Below are 11532 nucleotides of genomic sequence, written 5' to 3' on the forward strand. Positions count from 1 at the left end.
TCTCAGTTATGTAAATAATAAGCCGTTTCCTATCTGTTTGATATATGTGTGATGGCATCAGTAGCAACATCCAAACCAAACTTTGGGGGGGGGGATCCATCTGCCTCTTCAGGTGACATAATGGGGTTCCCTTCAAAACACGTTGGCACTAAAACCACTGTCCGGCCATCCTACTTCAGACCCACTTTAGGGCAAACTTCAAACTGACTGAACTTATTTTTCTTTCTATAGGGGATGGGCATCTCAAAAATAGAAAATAACTTGAATCACAGCAAATAAATTTCTATTTTTTTTCCAATTTTGAGTTGTTGACTGAGATTTATATCTGCTGTATCAGGTTGTCTGCTGATTTAGTTACTGAGCAAGGCACCATCTTGTCCAGCCTTCAAAGTCTGCCCCCGACCAGTCGAAGTAGAACAAGGGCTGTGAAAATGGAAGACCCCATAGTGCCTACAGTTTGAGCACATAGATTCTGAACTGTGCTGCTTTGTTTTCACTTCCTTCTCTTGACCTCCAAGTTGATGACCACTATCTGCTCACCTCTTACATCTTTGCTAGGCCCTTCTGGGTAGTGCACCCATCCATTCTTCTTTAGCCACCAGCAGTCTCCTTTCCCCTCCCAATGTCCTATTTCTCTTTTTTGGTTAGGTTTAAGTTATGGAAGTATTGTGACATATGCTTGACCCATATCGATAGCCCTTTTCTGGGTATGGCTTAGCCCAGAAGACAGCCAAACCTTTGTGGATAGACATAAGAATCAGAAAGGAACTTTTTAAAAAATTGCAGATGCTGGGAGCCTATCCCAGATCTGTGAAGTGATAATTTGCTTCAGGGACAGACAGGGATGGGAAGAGATAGGTTAGGAATCTGTATGTGTAAAGAAGTTCCCCAGCCAATTCCAATGATGAATCAGATATAGAACATATTGAACAGATTAATTTTGTGACACTGGATTATTTTAACCCCTAGAATATCATGACACAGGAACATTTAACCCCAAGGATATTCTGATCCCATCATTTGCTGTTGCTGTGCCATCAGCATGGGTGGTTGGTACAGAATACACAAATCGATTGGAAATACGTTAAAGAATTAGGTCATAATACAGAGAAACTCCAGACAGCAGAATAACTTTGACATAGGTGAGGGAACTTTCTTACAATTTTCTCATGTATTAGCTAAAAAAAAAAATCCAAACTATCAGTCTTTTATCCTATTCATACTAAATATTACTGTTAGGAATGATCAGCACAAAACAAAAGACAACAGTTGAAACTGCACATGGTAAAATTTGTTCAAGATGAAAATCTGATGACAAATGATGTCTTGATGCTCACATTGAAACATGAAAATATTGAACAGGGAAAATTAGACTTGGCAAAAGTAATCAACACTAAATAAAACTGCCAACAGCTAAATTGGCACATGTTGAAACTTATTATTGCCTAAAAATTGATGTAAGAATCCAATTTTTTTACTAAGTTTGGGTGTGAATAATTTGACCTGAGACAATTGGACTTGGTACAAATAATGACCATAAAAGAACACATGCAATTGCAGAAACTATAATCAAGAAAAATTTGATATGAACAGCAAGGGGAAAAAAACACATTGAATAACATTTTCATTTAAACCGTATGTGGAAAATAACTGATTCCAATGAAAAGAATTTCAGTAAATTAAAAATCAAAAGGGAAAAAATTTATAAATGTCTTCATGCCTTGGAATAAAAATTTCATCAAGGAATTAAAGTAGCTCAATAGAAATTAGCTGTAAAAAATACTTTCCTAATGAAGGAGTCTTCATGCATGTAAGCATAATGTTGATGTAACGATTTCTACTCCTAAACACAGGAGTTAAAAGATTCTCAGATATGAAAGTCAACAGGGTCTAAATAGATGGGTTAAAACAGAAGGCTCAAAACTTCCTGCATCCAATTGTTTATTGTGAGTGTCAAGAAAGGAGTGATCAGGAAAAGTCTGAATCATGGGGTAAACTCAAGGAGGGCAAGCATTCTAGGAATCCCACAGCACAGGTTCAGGGCTCTGGGCATCCAAATGGCAGATTAAGGCAAGATATACCTGGGAGAAAAAGCATGGAAGACAAATCCTTTAAAAATAATCTTATGCTTCTCATTCTTACTTAGCCTCTTACTGGAGGAATTGAGCCATAATTCATAATTCTTGAAGTTGACAGAAATAGTCATCCTTCAAAATGCAAACCCCACTATAATAAAAAAGATAAAAAAATAAGTGTTGGGAAGGATGTGGAGAAATTAGAACACTGACTCTACACTGATAAGAAGAATGTAAAATGGCACAGTCATTTTGGAAAACAGCCTGGCAGTTCTTCAAAAAAAGATAACACACAGGTTATGACCCAGCAGTTTCATTTCTAAGTATATACCCAAGAAAAATAAAAACATGTGTTCACAAAAAAGCTGGTTCACAAATGTTTATAGCAGCATTATTCATAATAAGCAAAAATGGAAGCAGTCCAAGTGTCTATCACTTGATGAATGGATAAACACATTTGTGGTATATCCATACAATGGAATATTGTCCGGCAATAAAAAGAAATAAAATACTGATGCCTGCTACAACATGGGTGAACGTTGGAAACATTATGTTAAGTGAAAGAAGCCAGTCAATTAGCCAACATATTGTACATGTCCAGAAAAGGCAAATCCATAGAGACAGGAAGTAGGTTAGTGATTGCTTAGGGCTGAAAGGGGTTGAAGAGGAAATGAGAAGGAAATACTAATTAGCGCACATTTCTTTTTTAATTTATTTTGATTTTTTACTTAAAAAACGAGATTTATTTGTTTATTGAGAGAGAGAGAGAAGGAGGGGCAGAAGGAGAGGGAGAGAAAGTCTTAAGCAGGCTCTGCACTGAGCGTAGAGCCTGATTTGGGGCTTGATCTCATGACCCCAAGATCATGACCTGAGCCAAAACCAAGAGTTGGGTGCTTAACCAACTGTTCTACGCAGGTGCTCCTCATGTTTCTTTTGGGGGTGATAAAAATGTTCCAAAATTGACCGTGGTGATGGTTACACAACTGTGAAAGTACTTAAAAACCACTGAAGTGTATATTTTAAATTGGTGAATGTTGTAGTATGTAAATTATATCTCAAGAAATCCTATATTAAAAATGTAAATCTTCATGAATGAAGTCACCTCCTGAAGCCTTGGGATGTCAATTCTTCTCTCTGGGTGTGTCTCCTCTATGTAATGGGAATGATATTAATACCTGATAAAGGTGTTGAAAGAATTAATGAAGTAATGTATGTGAGAATGCATACACACCATATGACATGCGTGGTAGAAACAGCTAAATGGGCAACAAGATCTGTGCTTTTCCTTCCATGGCATAGAATCACCACAGGGAAACAGTTGCCCAAGCAGAGACTACAATTTCCATGGCTCCTTGCATCTGGTTATACAATGATCTAGTTCTGACCAAAGGTATGTGAGCAGAAGTGATGTGTGTGATCAAGGTAATTAGACAGCTGTTATCTATTTCATCTCCTGTTTCTTCTCCTGCCTGGTTGCTAAGCAGTTGATAGGGCTTGTGGAGCCATAACTTAGGAGGTGCCTGGGTCCTTAAAAACTCCTCTGTGGGGAAAAAACCACCTACCAGCTGCACAGAACACATTGATTGATAGTCTCAGGGAAGAATAGGTTCTATTTGGTTAAAATGTTTTAGTTACAGTAGCCAGTGTTTACCTTCGCTAATACAAAGATTTAAGTAGGCCCTCAATAAACTTTTGGCAAAAATTAAGACATTTTTGTCGTTTGTTAGTACCTTTGGAGTTTAAAAATGAAAGCCAGTAGAGACTGAGATGAGGAAAATATGGAAATCTGAAAAGTGAAGGACAGGAATGGATGGGAGAGCATGTTACTGACTCAATCCTGCACAAAATCTTATTGTTTATTCCACCATTCATTGCTCAACTTTTCTTAAGGGATTGATGCACTTCATTGAATCTCATGGTCATGGAACAAGTACTATATTAATTCTGAGTTCTCTACACCATTTGCCAGCCCTAATTTCTACAGCGAGTCCATATTCTTAAGGAGGGAGACAGACAACAAAAGTAAGTAAATCATATGATATATTGGATCATGATAATTGCCATGGAAATAAATAAACAAGGGAGTGTGGGAGTTCAGGAGGGGTGTTCAGTTTTAAATAAGATGGTCAAGGAATCTATTATATGGAAGGTAACATCAGAGCAAAGTCTCACATATAGTGAAAGAACAAACCGTGATCCCAGACAGAGGGACTAGCAGTATAAAGACCCTGAGATAGGAACACGCCAGGTGTGTTCAAGGAACAGAGAGAAGGTCAGTGTGGTTGGGTAAGGGTAGGCAAGGGGAAGAATGACAGAAAAGAAGTCAGAGAAATAAGGGGGTGGGACCAGATAGTATGGAAGCCTGAGGATTGGACAAAGAACATAATGGGGGATCTGAAAGAGTTCAAGACCAGAGATAATTGGCTACTGTTACTGACTTCAGTAGTGAATGCCAGTACAATGCCCTAAAGACAGACAGGTTCAGTTTCACCTTAGCAGATATCAGTTCAGGAACTAGACAGCAATCTCACAGGAGAAACCAGGAAGAACTCAGATGGTAAATGGGATCCAAGATGCCCCATTCCCCACCTGCTGCCGCCATGAAGTCACATCAGTGCCTGTGTACCCCACGATGACATATTCTGTAGGAGCAAGAAAGAAGGAGAAAGCTTTAAAGACTGAGCATTTACCAGACACAATCTAGAAGAGACTGAATTTATAAGGATAAGAAAATAAGGATGCTACATTTTCTTTGCACATCTTAGTTCTACTGGATTAGTTTTATGGTGTTCCACAGATCTTTTAAGCTCTGTTTGCTTTCCTTCAATCTTTTTCTTTCTGTTCCTCATACTTGATAATTTCCATTGTTCTATCTTCAGGTTCACTGATACTTTCTTCTGCCTGTTCAAATCTGAATTTGAGTCCCTATAGTGACTTTTTTTTTTTCCACTTTAGTTACTGTACTTTTCAGCTCTAGATTTTTTTTTTGTTTCTTTTTAGACTTTCCATCAATTGATATTTCTGTTTTGTTCACATATCATTTTCTTGACTTTCTCCACATCTTGTTTTAGTTCTTTGAGCATTTTTAAGATAAGAGCTTTAAAGTCTTTGTCTAGGAGATCTGCTATTAAGTCTCCAGGGAGAGTTTCTGTTGCTTAATTGATTTTTTTCCCTTTAAATGAGCCACACTTTCCTATTTTTTGTATGTTTTGTGCTTTTTTTTTGTACACTGGACATAACAGGGTAATTCTGGAAATCAGATCCTCACTCTTCCCCAGGGTTTACTGGTTTTTATTATTGTCATTGTTTTTTTCTTTGTTTGTTTTTGATTGTTTTAGGCTGTTTCTATGCTGAGGATCAGCCTGAGGTGTAAACCTCAGGTCTTCTAAAGTCTTTTCTGAGCTTTTTCCTGGGCATGCACAGTCACTTTCTAGTTTTCTCCAAATATGCAGTTGTTTCTGAATGTCCTAGTCTTTCGTGTCTGGCTTTTGAAAGGAGAAAAAATGAAAATTGAAGGCCTGGTTCTTTAAATCCCCTAGAATTCACTTCAGCTGGCAGGGGAGGGGCTTGCAACAATGGGGGAGAGGTGCAATAACAATGGCTGCCCACCTCTTTGTCTGTACCTCTGTGATCAGAAGCCACAATTAATGAGCAGAGAACAGATTTCCAATGTTTAGAGGACAGAATCCAGGAACACTGGCAGAGCTGCTTGCCCTAGTAACTAGGAGAGTTAGTTACTACTCTGCTAGGAACTGAAATTGACTACAACTAACGCAATTTACCATCCAAATCTTCCCTTAGAAACTTCAAGCCCTCAACAGACTCTAGAGTTCCAAAATAGTTACATCAGAGAGATTCTGCCAATGCAATTGTTATCTGGGTAGAGAGAAAAATCCCTTGTGCTTTCTACTCTGCCATCTTTCCAGAGTCCTCTATTAGTGAATAGAATCTTTTGTGTTGAATAGTATGTTTAATCTTTTATGTTTTTAGTCAGGGTTCTTGAGAGAAGTAGAACCAGTAGGATGTGTATATAAAGAGATTTATTATAAGGAATTAGCTCATGTGATTACGGATGCTGGTAAGTTTCAAGGTCTGTAGGGTTAGCTAGTGAAGCTAGAGACCAAGAGAACAAATGGATGGTCTAGTTCCAGTCTGAAGGCTGGTTGACTCAAGACTCAGGAAAAGCCAATGTTTCAGTTCAAGTTCAAAGGCCAGAAAAAGCCAAGGTACCAGTATGAAGGCCTTCACGTAGGAAGAATCCTTTCTTTCTTGGTGGAGAGTCAGATATTTTGTTCTATTCAGACCGTCAACTGATTGGATGAGGCCCACTCATTATGGAGAGCAATCTGCTTTGCTCAATCTACCAATTTAAATGTTAATCTCATCCAAAAACACCCTCATAGAAACAACAAATAATATTTGACCAAATATCTGGGTATCTCATGGCCCAGTCAAGTTGACACATAAAATTACCCTTCACACTTCTAATACAGAAATTATACCCGGAAATAACTAGATGTTATGGTCCCTCTAGGGAAGGTTGATAAAAACGTAGCAGCTGCATCTTCTCAGTGTGTTATTCAAATATCTGTTGAATATGCCGAGTATACTACAATCCCAGCCCTGGACAAAAAAAAAAAAAGGCAGTTTATGATTTTGGTGATGATGATGATGAAGTGCAAGGCATTTAAACACTTGACAGTTATATTTATGGAGCGAGACATTTCCTTTAATGCTATTTTATAGGCAAGAGGGAAAAATCTGCAAACATATTTTGGATAACATACAAATTTGTCAGGGTCTTGAGTTACTCCATGTTTAGAGTGTAGGAATACTTTGCATTAACATGGAACATTCACACTTTATATAAGCAGGGCTTGGGGAAGGTTCAAGATATCTGGAAAACAGACTTTGTATAAAGATGTTCATATTGGAATGATGAGTATATCACAATTTCCCCAGGGAAGAGTTTACTAAACAAGGCTGATTCAAAGGCAGCCTTTGACATAGTGAAAATTCTTTCAACTAGTCATCCTTATTGTTGCAGGAAAATGGGACAGTAAAATCAAGAGTGAATGGCATCTTACATTCCTACTACCTGATTTAGAACTCAAGCACTTCTTTCAATGCCAGACCGGGTAACAAAGCCAGGACTTGAGAGCGGAGCTGTGGATAGAAACATTAATCAAATTTGCTTTGAGGAAAGCTACTCACCTGGAGCACAAAACATCTGGGAACTTTGTCATGGGCCATTCTGGTCCGTAAATTAAGGGCCAGGTGCTTGGGACATCAGTATTTTGGCAACTACTCCCTCTCCCTTTTCTCCTAATCCAAGTCACAGAATCATATCTTAGAGTTGGAAGCATATTTGCACTGGCTAGTTTCTCTCCTTTCCAATTCAGAATGTGGGGGCTCATTAGGTCTGGCTGGGCCACATATCTCACTGTGGCCGGATAGAGCTGGATAGAGCTGATTTCAAAATGCTGTGAGTACACATCTTCAGGGATCTTTCTAATTGATCTTCAGAGGAGAGCCAGCCTTCTTTTCTCAGTCACACATGTGCCATTGGTGGAAGTGATTTCATTCTTTCTTTTACAAGTGTCATTTAAAAATGCAGATGTTTCACTCATTTCATTGACTTCTTCATTCAACAAATATTTATTGGTAAGTAGGCACTGTGACAGGCATTGGAGAGAAGGTGATCAAAAACCTTATGGAACTTATAGTTTAGTGATTTTATTAGTAATTTTCATAATAGTTTGATTATTATTTAGATCTTTTATATTAATACAATTTATCAACAAAAAGAAAGCATAAAAGAAATTAAATTTAAAATTCCTCCTCTGCTATCCTCTTTTGGCTTCTTCTATTTTAACAAATTCCTTTTATATCGTTGTCCTATGCCTATCCTTTTACCTTAGTTTTAATCGTGGTGTATATTTTGCATTAACTTTTCATGTATGAATGATCTTAGCAGACTTCTCCATGAATGCTATATCGCAAGCATTTTCCCTATCACTATCTACAAAATTATCATTTCTGTAAATACAGATAGCGTGCCGTATAATTTGCTTAATCATTTTTTTATTTGGGGGCATTTGGTTGTATGTAATTTGTTAATATATAACATTGTGGTAGCTTCTTTTTTTCTTCTCTTGAACTTTACCTTAGAAACTAAAGAGCTGAAATTCTATAAAATGGAGTGAGGAGATGTTTTTCTTCTGTGTTGAACAAGATGAGAAATAGATGGCATACTTTTGGGTCTCTCAGTTTATCTGAGAATTCCAGATGACTGGAAGAACCAGTGGGAAGCACAAAAACCAACCCAACTTTTTGTCACCAGATGCATGATATAAAGACGTCTTTCTCTTCTTTTTATTAAAAATAAAAAAGAAAATAGAGAGAAATATTTCCATGTATACACATTCACAGGATGACAGGGTTTTAAAATGTGTTTTTCTAGGCTTTGATTACTCTTAAGTTATCACATTTTTATGTTAGACTACTGAATTCTGAAGTGTGGGATCATCATCAAAATGACCATAATCACTTGTAATATAGAAAGAATTATTTTTGCCCATTCTTATGATAGATCCATCACTGGTAACATTCCTTCCCTTGTCAACCATAGACTGCTTCCTTCTTGTAAAAATAAGCATGGGCTTACTGGAAGGAATGTCTGTGCCATTTTACTTTTCTTGGTTTGATTTTCCAAAGAGTCATGGATGGGAAGGAAGGGACTGATATTCCTACTGGGAGTCCTCATGTTGCTATCATGGGAATGTCTCTAATGAAGGACAAGTGGGACCTAATGAAGAGCAGGATACAGTAAAGCAGTTAAGTCGAGTCTCACATACTTCTTCTGGATTTCAATTATTCTGGGCAGTCCAGTAGATTCGGAATCACCAGCAGCTGCTCACTTGCTTACTTTCTTGTCTGCCACAGCTGCCACCAGCTGTTCTCTCTTTCTTACCCCACATCCAGATGCAAACAGCTGTTCTCTCTTTCTTTACAATTGTCAACAGTGGCTCATTTTGCCCCAAACACATGGACACCTACAGCAAGAGGAATTGTATTTTTCAGTTGTGGCCAAATACTGGACAGCTTTCAGAAGGTTGAATGGAGGGAGGGAAAGAAGGAATGAGAAGTGGTTCAATGTAGGAAGAGCCTGTGTTGGCAGACTGAAAGGTGGATGGGATGCTTCTGGTTGCTTTTCAGGGGCTGAGTAAGACAGTGACAACAGATACCCATACTTCTTCCTTACTATGACATTCACTTTGAAAAGCAGAGAATCATCGCTAATCAATAAATCCCAGGAAAATGAGCATCAGAGAAGGAATTACGATGGTGCTTTAAGGGTTTGGTCTTCATTCATTAATTTAAGAAGTATTTATGGACACTTCTGTCAAGCACTATTCTAGGCACACAGTTGGTGTTATTTAAATGCATTTATGAATACACTCATATTTATCAGTCTAGTCTCAATGATTTTGAAAGAGAACATTTTATTTTTGTTGTTTTTATTTTTTTGTCAAAAGAGAACATTTTAAATGATTTTTTCTGTTGAATTCAGCCTCCCCTCTACCCCTCACCCCCATCATTGGTACTGGGGATTTTGGTCTTATCTCCTTGACCAAGAAATACTCCTGGTTTTTCATGTCTCTGTCTTTGCAGGGACTAGAGAAAGGAAAGTAGAAATGGAGAGGAAGGGCATTCACATTTATTAAGCACTTAATTTGTCCCCAGTACTGTGCATCATCCTTTATATAGGTTATCTCCTTTCATCTTCATCAGAAACTTAGGAAATCCGTATTATTATTTCCATATAGCTGATAAGGAAACTGAAGTTGGAAGCGTGAAGCTACCATGGCCACACAGCCAGGGAGCGACACGGCCAGCACTGGACAGACTCTTCCACTCCAGAGCACGAGCTCTTTTCACCACAGCCTGCTAGCCGGAGAATACTGATGTGAGTAGTAGAGGATACCGATAGTGATAGTTGGGTTCAATGCTGTGATTGTAGAAGTAGGGGTCTAATCTGTCCAAAGGCTCCATCTTCAACTGGAAGTTGGTCCAAACTTCATTCACTGTTTTAAGCTGCAGAGCTCTGTCTAAAGGCTGAAATGAAAGAGGAGATACTGAGGACTCATAGATAAATTTGTTATCACAGAAATAATTTCTACCTCCCCAGGATGTTTTCTGTTAATAGTGGGTTTTGGAAGAGTATTTGACCAAAGTAGGGGAGGACCCTCATTTCGCTCCAGCCATTAGTATCCAAACAATGTTAGTGATTATCCTTTGGGATATTGAGTGGGAAAGAACTGGCTGAGGCTCTAAGGAACCTTCCTCTGGTTTAGGGAGCCATTAGGAAAAGCTCCTTATTCTTGTAAAAATTTTCCCGAACTTTCAGGGCCGGGTTTCTGCAGCTGGCCAAGAGTCAGCCTCAGTTAGGATCCTGCCAAATTGGGCATCAACAGCTCATTTGGCTTGGAAAAAAAAAGAAATGAGAAACAACTGACATTTGTATACTTGAAATTATGAGCTGTTTCTCTAACAAAGAGAGCAAACACTTTCGGTTTGTTTTACAGTAAACATACGCATTGAACAATCTGGTTGGTTAGCAGCTGGCTGTGCATATGTAGGGCACATGTGAACACATATGGATGCATAAACTCACATATGTTCACTTAAAAGGACACTGTCAAGTCATTTTATGACTTTTTTTGTTCTCTGGGATCCATTGTTTATAAAATCTTCTTAGAAGCTTAAAAATACAATTTCTTTCCCTACTGATTTTTGTCCTTTTTTTTTTTTTCAGTAAGTATTTTGAATGACACTCAAATAAATGCGACTGGTTCTGTTTAATTCCAAGTCCTACTTAAACATATAAACCAATACAATGTCCGGTCAGAAACAAAGCACTAACAGTGAGACAATTCCTTATGAAGAGAGAAATAATCATGTTCTGCCCTTAGCGTAGACATTCCAGAATTGACTAGTACTCACAAAATCATTTTCCAGTGCTTTCATGTATGTATGAATGCACGCATGTATGTTTGTGTGTATTTTTAAAATATGAAACGCTTTACAAATTTACATGTCGTCCTTGTGAAGAGGCCATGCTAATTTTCTCTGGATTGTTCTAATTTTAGTATATATGCTGCTGAATTGAGCGCCCAAGTGCTTTTAGTGTTAGATATCAAATATAGATAGACCACGATAAAACCTATTTTTCTACTTTCTATAATATTTTAACAATATTTTTCTAGCTTCTTTACTAAGGGAAAATCCCTTTAAAATATCCTTGTTGGGGCACCAACAAGGCTCAGTCGTTTAAGTGTCTCAGTCGGTTAAGTGTCTGCCTTTGGCTCAGGTCATGATCCCGGCATCCTGGGATCAAGCCCACATTGGGGGGGGGGGGTCCCTGCTCAGCAGGGAGTCTGCTTCTCCCTCTCCC

At 38.1% G+C, this 11532-nt stretch overlaps 1 non-coding gene across 1 annotated transcript; it reads right to left on the reverse strand.

Annotated features, from left to right (window-relative positions):
* Positions 1-11144: 11144 nt before the first annotated feature.
* On the reverse strand, positions 11145-11251 carry LOC123787339 (U6 spliceosomal RNA). The gene has a single exon (XR_006778149.1). It is a non-coding gene; the product is annotated as a U6 spliceosomal RNA (small nuclear RNA).
* Positions 11252-11532: the final 281 nt, after the last annotated feature.

This window comes from Ursus americanus, chromosome 17 (assembly GCF_024610735.1).
Source record: "Ursus americanus isolate L20-20 chromosome 17, mUrsAme1.1.p, whole genome shotgun sequence".
Taxonomy (NCBI): domain Eukaryota; kingdom Metazoa; phylum Chordata; class Mammalia; order Carnivora; family Ursidae; genus Ursus; species Ursus americanus.